Source organism: Halyomorpha halys, unplaced genomic scaffold (assembly GCF_000696795.3).
Source record: "Halyomorpha halys isolate HHAL.00 unplaced genomic scaffold, Hhal_1.1 Scaffold498.1, whole genome shotgun sequence".
Classification (NCBI taxonomy): Eukaryota; Metazoa; Arthropoda; class Insecta; order Hemiptera; family Pentatomidae; genus Halyomorpha; species Halyomorpha halys.
Window position 1 is genome coordinate 286,172 of NW_027113382.1, and position 11,693 is coordinate 297,864.

Here is an 11,693-nt window from a genome sequence, read left to right on the forward strand (position 1 = left end):
TCCCCCACTCCGGTTTTCTAGTGCTGCCAACGGTGAAAAACTGAATATAGTAATCTCAAGTTGAAATTATTTTCTCTTACAAAAAAACAATACAAATAACATTAAATATTTTAAATAACTTTTCTTTTCTATATCAAAATTAAATTAATAGCGTAATAAAGTCAACAAATTATAACTGAACTTATTTATATTCTACTTGCTGACACAGCAATCCTTCGCTATTCCTATATTTGAGCATTTAAATAGATTTAATGAACACAATTATGTTATAAATTTATGCATTTAGTTAAAGTTAAACATTTATGTGTACTTTATTATATAGTGGTAACAATACATGCTGTAAGGCTGGGGTGGTCAAGTCACCGGTCGACAGCGAGCCCAATTTTGGTCGATCGCCGATCGGTCGCAATATCTGTTGTGAAATTCCAGGTACTATGAACTTCGAAGCGATTGTACAAGACAAAACTTTCTAGAAATAGTTTAACGCATTTTAGAAATTTGAAAAGGTCATAAATCCCCAGAATTCTGACAACCTAACACTACCCACACATCACAATATATTTTGACTTAGGTGTTAGACTTGCTTGCTTGGATGCAATATTATTTTCTTTGTCAGCATATACACCTAATAATAATTCTTTGGTTAGAGACTTCCAAACTCAATCTTCCCAATAATGTTCAAGCAACAAAGTAAACTCTAAATATGTCTTTATCTGTAGTTCCTTTGAATTAATAAATATTGTTAATAATAATCCATGTTATTTTAATTCCCCTGGATGTGAGTTTTTTGTCCTTTAAATAATTATTGTTGCTTTTACGTTGCTACTTAAGTACGTGAATAAGCCGTATATTCTATATCTATGTATATGTCTGTGGTGTACTCAGCGAGCTATTGATAGATTAGCAAAAAGTAAGTTATATAATTCTTTCAGGATAAATTTACCTTGCCCCCAAAAAACGCGAAAGTGAAATATTGAAATCAAATTATCAGTCTCACTGTGCATTTTTTAAAATAAAACTTTTTCATATTTACGAACAAATAGTACAACTTTTACATTGAATTTTATAAATAATTTTAGTTTATAAATTTATATAATTTATGTTTAATTATTTATATAATGCTAGTTAATCAACTAGCAGAGTCGGCAATGCTTCGCTATTGCTATATTTGAGGATGTATTGCTATGTACTGCCTTGAGATTTAATCGGGATGCTAGGATAATCGCTGAAGGCAATTATCCAAAAATAAGTTAATTGATTAATTATATATTGAGTCCCAAAAAACTATTATTATAATTGGATTCTTTTCCAAAGGCTATTTGTGTGTTTACCACTTTACCAATTAAATATCTTTATATTTATAAAATGTTGTTACCATTAATTATATAGTATAATAAAGGGTGGTATATTGGATTATATAATAGTATATAAACTACATAAAGAAACTAAGTATTTATTTACAATTTATTACTATGATTAAATGATTCAAATAAATGGTTGCCATAAAATATGATTCTTTCATTATTGCTTATTGTTTAATTTATACTTATTACTGTTGATTTGAATGATTCATGCCGTGCGATGTAGTTCCGTAGGTTTCATCTCGTTCATAAGGGATGTCCAGGTCTTGTGGCCCTTCTTACGACTTCGTCTGGTCAAAGTGCATCTTGCTCTGCTGCTCTCACAAGCCTGGTCCTCTCTCGTCTAAACCTTCCTGTTGACTGTTCTTTTTCCTGATCCAGTTCTCCTGTGTCTTTTCTCTCACTTCCCTTTTGGGGCGTTACCTTATTTTTGTATCTAATTCCTCATTGGCCAAAGGTGATGAAGAACGCTCCCGAGGTAGGCGTCCCCCTCCTCAGGCCCGAGAGTGGGTGGTAAAGTTTGACATGTCCAGGAAGGGCCTGCTCCTGCTTAATTTGATTCTGGTCCCTCGTCAAAACCTGTCACACTTTAGTTAAAACACTTAAAGGTTAGCAAATCTAATTTTCTCAGGGGACTCTGGTAATGTGGCAAACTTAACAGAGATGTTTTCATATCCGGGGACGCACAAAAAGGTTCCTAGAAGGATACCCTGACTAGGTATAAGGGCAGGTGACGAGACACCTTAATAATACCCAGGATTGTCAAAAGATCAATACATATCAGTATTGATATGTATGAGAAGCACCAGCTGGAATTTTGATCTTAAAGTAAGTTCTATTGTCGGCATACCAAAGGAACCACCTCGCCTGGTCAGTGACCCGATCTGCAATACATAAAAGTATATCAAAACATAATGTATAGATATATGTAGATACCAGGTGTGGCCTGGATGGATTTTTTATCCATCATATTCATTGACCTATCAAGATGTGATAAAAGATTTTTTTGAGTGGAACAAAGTTGATATTCGTTTTTAGCACCTCAAGAAATCCTTAAATAAGAATTTGAGAAAAAATCGGTACATAAAATGTTTGTTCCAAACTTTTCGCCTTTTTCTTTTGCAAAAAAAATAGAATTAACCTCAACCAATTTGCACTACACTTGGCAGTGGTTTAGGGGTACTATAAACTGCACCAAAGGGTACGAACTGGATCAGATTAAACAAATTAGAACAGGAAATATAAAATAAAACGTTTAAAAAGTTTTTCATTTTAATTCTAACTATTATTTCGCATTAAATCTAATTTTGTTAATGTAGTTTAAAAGAGGATACACTCTGCTTTTCAACGGTTGTATTGTAGGAATAGGATAGAATTATGAACGATTATATGAACAATGATCTCCTGAATAATGGAAAAATCCTTTAAATAAATCAAGGTGAATAATTTCTAATTTTTAATTTTTTTGATGTAGAACAGGCTTTTATTTTATTTTTGTAGAGTCTGGCACCCAGGTCTGTTATACAAGATCTGTAAAATCCTACCCCCTACATACTTCCTCATTATCCGTTCTTATCTCTCCTACAGATTATTTCAAGTAAATCACAACAGCGCTTATTCATCCACATTTCGTCAGTCTGCTGGCGTACCTTAGATTAGTATCCAAGGTCCTATCCTATATACAGTTTTTACAGCTGACATCCCAACCCACCCTAACACTATTCTCACCACGTATGCCGATGACAAATGTCTATTGTCAGTAAACAATGATCCTTATATTGTATCCCACACCCCCCAATCCCACATCACCACCATGAAGAATGATGCCAAAATTGGAGGATTAAAATAAATTCCAATAAATCCCACCAAATCACATTTACCCTTCGTCGTAAATTCATGACCTCTTGCCCCACAGTATCCTTTAATATTACCCTACTTATTCCTGTCGAACAGATCCGTTACTTAGGACTACATCTGGACAAACGACTGACATGGAATCCTGACTATGGAACATTTACTAGACAAACGGTCTAAACTGCCAATCCATTACAAAAGACTGATCTAAATGCCTATTATAAGACCTATCAGGACATATGGAGTTGAGTTTTGGGGATCTACTAAACCATCAAATTATTCCCGAATCCAATGCTGTCTTTTACAAAATCCTTAATGCTCCTTACTTTGCCACGAATTAAGTTATCCATCAGGACCTCAATGTCTCATATGTTGCCGATTTGGCCAGAACCAGATACCAATCCTTCCATGATAAACTTCCAAACCACCCAAATCCATTGGTTTCTAACCTGGCTTCTCCTTCATTACCTAATAATCCTCCTAGGCGTCTAAAAAGAAGATGACCTCGAGATCTTCTCCTCTAGAAATGTTATTGGAGTTCTATCCTTTTAGGGCGTTACCTTATTTTGGAATCTCCTTTCTCATTGGCCATCGGTGACAGAACCCTCCCGAGGTAGGCGTCCCCCTCCTCAGGCCCGAGATTGGACGAAAAAGTTTGACATGTCTAGGAAGGGCCTGTTGTTCCAGACCTGCCCCTGCTTTATTTGATTCCGGTCCCTCGTCAAACCTGTAATTTTTGTTAGAACACTTAAAGGTTAGCAAATCTAATTTTCTCAGGGGACTCTGGTAATGTGGGAAACTTAATGAAAACAGATGTTTTCATATCCGGGGACGCAGTAAGTGGTTCGTCGGAAGGCTCCTACCCTAACCAGGTATCGGGGACAGATCAAAGGGTTAACGGAAGGTAAACAAAACAGATGAAATACTAGGAAAATATAGATGTTTATATCCCAATATGAGCTCAATGCTACATCTCTATTGTATAGTGCATTACCACTGAGCCACTCCGCTCTCTTTCTAATGATATATCTTAATTAATTTCTATTCAAAGTATTAAGAAAAATAAAAGTCGTAATATGCGCACTATACCAAAGTGTTTTGTTTTGAAGGGAAATTTTCCTGCTATAGAAATTTAATTTCTTACTCTCCACCGACTTCCAGATTTCCCAGAAGCTGAGATTCCAAGATAATCCTCATACCGATTGACACATTTCCAGTTACTAAAACGGATTTCATCCAAAACTCATCAAAATAAATCCGTTTTCTGATGTTTTAATATCCTGTTATGCATTTGTTTCATGTTTAAAGAAGTTTTCGAAATTTATAACATTTTTTTCATTTGTACACATTTTATCTTCTACCTATCCCCCTTCTACCTTACCCCATTTTACCTTCTACCTATTTTATCTTGTAGCCCAGTTCATCTTATAGAAGATATATCTGCAAATGATTTTAAAAATTAAAAATATGAAGAAGATAGTCAGAAAGAAAAAAATAGTTTACAACTATTTATTATCCGACGTTTCGCCCCACTGTGTAGTCAACTTTTTAAAAAACCCAATTAAAAAAAATATATTATACTACTTACTCATACTCACAGAATCAAGTTAGCAAGCAAGCCGAGTAGCGGCGATCATAAAAGAGTGAGGCGGCAAACATCAAAGGGTTTGATGTTTGCCGTATCAATGGCGGTGCAACAAAAGATTATTGCTTCTCAATTGTTCTACACTAGACGATTCTAGATCAGTCTTTCATTTTTCCTATATAAGCGGATCGATGCACCGAACTTTAGTTCTTTGTTTTATCAGGCCCACTTCCAAGTTTTATCACTTCCTAAAATTTCTAGTAGAATTCATACGGAACGGACATAGCAAAACATCAGATAAGTATTTCAACGTATACCTTTAAGTACCATTGGTAGAAAAAGGTAATATCCAATCTGAATTATGCAATCATACGTAATGCAACCTATTAATTTAATTATAAGAAGATGGTCAGGGTTGCGGTCAAAAAAAGAACAAATAGTTTAAAACTATTTTAATGTCCGACGTTTCGCCCCACTATGCTGGGCTTCATTAGGGCTGTTCAAAGCGAACGTTTTAAACTATTTGTACTTTTTTTGACCCCAACCCAGACCATCTTCTTATATTTAAATCTTTACGGTCAACTATATATACACATCTATTAATTTAATATTCGTTTCTATTTTTAAAGGGATAAAAAAAAAATTTAGTTCCGTTCTATTTGATTTACCCAGGTGATAACTTCAACAAGCGATATCCTAGCGAACTGATAGTGCCGTCAACTTGCTTTATTACTTTGTGTGCATCTTGAGTGCTTACTAATTATATTTTGTTATTAAGTTTATCGAACGAAAAGTAAACGAAAATGATGTCTGGTGGAATGAAACGAAAAGTAGATGCAGAGTGTCGCCAGTTTCAAGAAAAATGGTCTGAAAATTTCTTTATTATCTTGCAGAATGGTAAGCCTATTTGTTTACTGTTATGAATCCATTTCAGTAATGAAAGAATTCAATATAAAGAGGCATTACTCAACAAAGCATCCTATGCTGCACTAACTGACAGGACAAATAAGAAAAGACAAAATCCCGAAGCTTACCACAAATTTGGAAAAACAGCAGCAAATGTTTCATAAACAAAGAAGACGACATGATAATGTCGGATTTCTTAAAAGATCTATGATCTGCTTGGCTCGACTCATGATTACAATAAGAAACGCAGTGTTGTACTGGTGAGAGAATCCACAGGCTTACCGTTGCCAGGAGGCCAGAGCAAAACTGAATTGAATATTGGTTGCGAGGTAAAAGAAGAGTAACATAAACAAGCATCAATGGGTTAACGGAAGGTAGACAAAAGTATAAATAAAATAGATGAAATACTAGGCAAATATAGAATATGAGCAAAATGCTCTCGGCTACACCTCTCGCGGATTAAGTTATGGTTATTACTGTCACATTTATTAATTATTATTCCTTTTGCCTTATACAACTTATATAATATTTTCTTTCTCAATTTTTTTTCACATATATTTAGTAACAAGATTTCCTCATTTATATTTATATTTCTTTATACCTTTTGGCTTATATAACTTTATGTTTTGTTTATTTAACCCTGTTATTTTACTAGCATATACGTTTCCTTTTCAACTTTTTCATAACTTTAATTATATATAATTTTCATTATGTACAGATATTTACTGACTTAATTTAAAAATTTATTACGTCGATATCTAACCTCGGACCTGACCAACGCCTGTTGTCATATCTGTCACTTTCCATCATACGTGATTATCCTTTCGAGAAAAGGCCAGGCAGTTTGCTTAGTAAGCAAGCTTAGTAAACGCATGCCTCATAACACTTCAGCTGCAGCCGCTCACTAAGCTCATGAGGTACCCATAGATCTACCTTTTTATTCTTTAGCAATATCGAAAAATTGTTTAAGTGATGAGAAACTGTCAACACACTTGTTTTCAGTTGTGCTGGAAGGCCTTTAATTGTTTGCTAAGGGTATATTTGTATTTATATATTTATATTTTATGTATTTGTATTATGTATCTTCTTATTCTGTAATTTATTATGTATAACTTATTCCTGATGGGAACCGACTGAAAAAGTATGCGCTATATTTAATTCACTAACACCATATCATAGACCCCCTCGCCATGGTATGCTAGATATAAATATCTATAATTAATCATTGGAGTTCTTTTCCAACGGTATCGTGTTCACCAATTTACTATGCTATTATATATGAGGTGGCATGCAGGGATTCTTAATTATGAAGTAAAGTCTTTGTTACATATTTTATATTTACAATGATATATACATCAGCAAGAATAATATGGCAGAGTTGTTACAGACTTAGAGAGTATGGTAGACTTGTTTCCTTATACTTTATTTGTTATATTATGAATTGAGAAGTACCAGTTGGGATCTTTGATATTTATACTGGCTCTAAGTTATCAATTCTATTATTGCCATTCAAATTACAACAAAAAAGGTCTTACTTGTTTTAGTACGTCGGTCGTCTTGGCAGTTGTCGCGGCGGATCGTCCATGTACACTATGCTCCGAAGCCTACCGGGGGGCGCTGTAGAGTCCCTGCGATGTGTGACTTCCTCAACTGGTCACCATCTGGTCAACCGCTCTCTCTTCCTCCAAACTCTCCTCTTCTAGGACTGTCCTCGTCCCAGACTGTCTTCCACTGTCTCCCGACGGCCTTCCTCTGAATCCCGACGGTCTTCAAGTGTCCCCCTCCGTTTCTCCTGCCCCTTTTTTCGGTCTTTTTCCTCCCTTTCATGTTTAAATTAAGGCGGCTTTCTTCTTTGACATAGCTCGCTGTATTTTCCCCGAGGTTTTTAGAGTGTGAGATAAGGGCTGTCTAGCTGTTTACCTCTGTCTACGCGGTTGACCGTACCCAGAGGTACCTGGGAACCTCTCTTATCTATATATGTCTGTACATTACTTTTAATGTTTTGCCGATTGGGCATCTGCCTACGCCCGGCGGTTCCTTTTGTTTGCCGACAAAAAAACCTACTTTAAATAAAAAAATTCCAGCTGGTGCCTCTCATTACATATCATTTAATATAGAATTTTGCAAATTGGGAGGAGTACAGATCATTACCACTAAAGAGGTGAAATACCTAGGAGTAATCCTAGATCAGGAACACAAGTGGAATGCCCATGTAAACAGTCATAGGAAAAAACCATACCTTCCCTATGGACGTGTAGAAGTTTATTTGGTACAGAATGGGGAATTTAACCGGCATGAAACAGTCCAATGTGAAATATAAAAGGAAAAGGCAAAATTTTACCTTAACGTGAATGAATTGAATATCATCTCAAGAAGATGAAGCTGATGGAGGATTCCATCTCTCGTCTATGTATCGAAGACAAAGAAAAGGCACGGGATATTCTGTGTGAATGTGAAGCCCTTGTCTTCTGAATACTGCAGTATTTGTGACTGGATAGAATGGAACCTGAAGACATTACAAGAACAGACCCAAAAGAATTAATGAGCTTTGTTAGAAGCAAAGGATTCATATGGGATATTTAGTGGAGAAGAGGGGTCAAAACTCACAATATCCAACTGGGTCGAGTTTAGAAAGGGATAATAATGATAATAAATCAAGAAATAGCCAAAGAATTAAAACTTCTGAACGACAATAGGGCTTATTACAAGCTATCATTGATAGACGGGATGTCAAGCTCTCAACCTTCACAAGATGGTAGCTGAATAAATTCGGAAATATCAGGATCGAGGAGAGGAATTAAAACAATTGTATAAGGTTGAGAAAGTCAGGATGCTACCATAGATTATCTCAACCAACGGTCTGATCCCGGAAACGGCAATGGAGAGCATTAAGGATCTGGATCTGTCGTTATATATTCTGGATCTAATGCAGAAAGCTGTATTGCTCGAGGCTGCGAGCATAGTCAGAAAATTCTTTGATATTAAAGATTATTTTTTTCTAGTCTCACCCTTGATGTAGGTCCGGATATGTGCTACTTCCGGTGGAAACGGAGAATAAGGAAAATTCCTAAATAATAATAATGTGCAATGAATTGAAATGATAGTAAATATTATCAAAAAATAGAGGATTAATAACAGTTCACTATAATCTGTAAACATAAACGTTGTAAACAACTGAAGTCCACTAATCCCACTTTGAATTTCATCTATATTTAACAGTAAACAGATCATTATAAAGAGAATAAAATATAAACCATCAGGATATATTTTCATTACGCTTGATATATTTACACATTCATATATTACACGTGGGAAGGGCTCAGACTAGGGATGTGGGAGGTCTCTAGAGTAATCGACCGAGCACACGAGTCGGTGCACTAGATCAATTTGCCATAGAGCAAATAAAATATTTCACATGAGGCTTTGCGAACCTCACTAACTACACGCTCACCTTGGCAAACATATCGATCAAATTGTGTGCAAAAATATTAAAGCTATTATCTGTACAAAATTTTTAATAATCGTGGACTCTACATACTACACAAAAAATTAACAAAATTTCAGAGTCGGTGAAACTTTTAGCGATTGAAGGACGGTCGTTTGAAAGTGTGAAAAAAATCTCCAAAAGGAAAATTGTCTGATCATGTTGATGAGTGGCTTCTTACACTCAAATACCTATAAGCGAATTCACCGTAATTGGTTACAGCATCAAACAATATTCGTGAGCCATAGATATAATCTTAAAATAGTTAAATCGAGCAATATTTAAGAGCGGGGGTCTTAGCGGGCCGGGTCCGGCGCGGAAAGCGTTATTTCTAATGTTTTGATCTCATCTTGTGAGATTGTGACATGTCATACGTCAACCAACCTACGCACTATAATTGTCTTCATGACGTTTTTCAATTTCAGGCGCTTTTTAAAATCGCTTTCCTAGGCCTTTCCTAATTTGTTGATACAAAATGAAGTCACGAGGAACTCACATCGTGGATGCACAGTAGCTGAGGAAGTGTTATCACGTTCGGCCCAACTAATAGTCTCTAAGGGAATCTTTCGAGTGAGCCAAGCATGTGAACATCGACAGCTGTGATCTAATGAAAGCAGTAATAGAATACTGCGTATCCACCAATTGGAATGATGCTTTAGTACAAAATATATTTCTTTAATAAATTTGCTTTAAACTGTAAGTGAACGAATATCACAGAAATTTCAAATAGGGCTTAATATTACACAAACACAAGATAAAGATCGCGAATCGATTCCTCGTTTCATCCTATTTGAATGATTACAGAAGAAAACCATTCAGCAAACACAGAATGAAAAGTAGTAACTTTCTACAAATGCCAGATAAGGACTACGTGTCATTTCCTTCCTCTATCTTATATAAACTTCATATCTCTATGTTGTTATCATTCAGCGATTGTCAGTTCGCTGACATTCTAACTACACTTTTTTTTATTAAACCTTATGTTGTGGGATCATTAATCAAACAGTTATCACACTTGAAGTCCATTTTTTCCTAAGGTTTAATGCCAAAGGAGTGATCCACAAAAAGTTTGTTCCTGCCGGCAGACTATTCACACTACACAGTTCACTTTTACGTTGGATTGGAGTGCTTCGCCGTTTGAAGAATCTAGTATATTGAGTCCAACCAGAGATCAAAGACGATTGGTTTCTAATTTGTCAATCCACCCTCTCGAACGTCGCAAACTGCTGCCGAAGTGCCGCGGCCAGCCTTGAATCTCGACTTTGATGACTACTAGGATTTCTTTTTCATTATGAGAACTGAAAGGGGTGCGGTTCGACACGATTCCATCGGTCCAGTTACAGTTATCATTATCTTGTCACGGATAAGGGTGACAAAGAAATTTAAATATCTGGGAGAGATAGTATGCAATAACGGTTTAGAGAAAGAGAGCATAAAGGAGAAAATCATCAAGTTGGAAAGGCTAAGCTTCACAACAGGCAATATTTACAATAAGAAGAATCTATCCTCTAACGCCTCCTCAGAATCCTTCTCTCTTTTTTCAGTAATTTTTCCAGGCTAGGGAAACATGTTGTCTCTATTCCGTATAAAATTACTGGTTATATGACCATATTGTAATTGTACTTTTATCTATCGTCTAACGCAAAAGTAAGACATTACAATACGGTAATATAACCAGCAATTTTATACGGAATGGAAACAACATGTTTCCCTAGCCTGGAAAAATTACTGAAAATAGAGAGAAGGATCCTGAGGAGAATCTATGGGTCCAAGAAAACACAGGAATGCTACAGGTTATGACCCAACCAGGAAATCTACAGGGAGATAAATGACCTGGAAATTGAAATAAGAATCAAAAGACTGAGATTCTACGGGCATATGAGAATGGGCCAAAGCAGATTAAACAAGAAACTGTTCGACAGAATCCGTGAATGTAAGAGCGTAGGAGGATACATGAAGCAAGTGAGAGAGGAAACAAAGAAATTGAAAATAACAGACAAGGACTGCCTGGATAGAGAACAGTACGGAAAAGAATTGAAATAAATAAATGATCTTGCGGCAAATAAAGAAAAACGGAAGGGTTCGGCGTGGGCGGAAGAAAGGAAGCAAAGGCACGCAGAAATGGTGAGAAGAAAAGAAAAAGTGAGATGGAAAAAGTAATGATATTCGCTTGGTCATGAAAGCCCGTTCCGTGGGGAAAAAAATAAAATAAAAAAATAATTTGTTTTCCCTAAAAATGTTAAACTACTAATTAGAGAAAAAATTGAAATTATATGAGAATGAATAAATGATGGCATAACTATATGTGTATAATACAGAGAAGAACAAAAATTAGCTATAGTTGAAACTAATAGCTAAAATAGCCATGGATTCGACACTTATTCATGAATGAACCATTGATAAATAAATAGCGTATCCATGACAATTTTAGCTATTAGTTTCATAATTACCCAACTCTGGTATAGTATAAGAAATTTAGTTCAGGCATTAAATGTTATGGAAC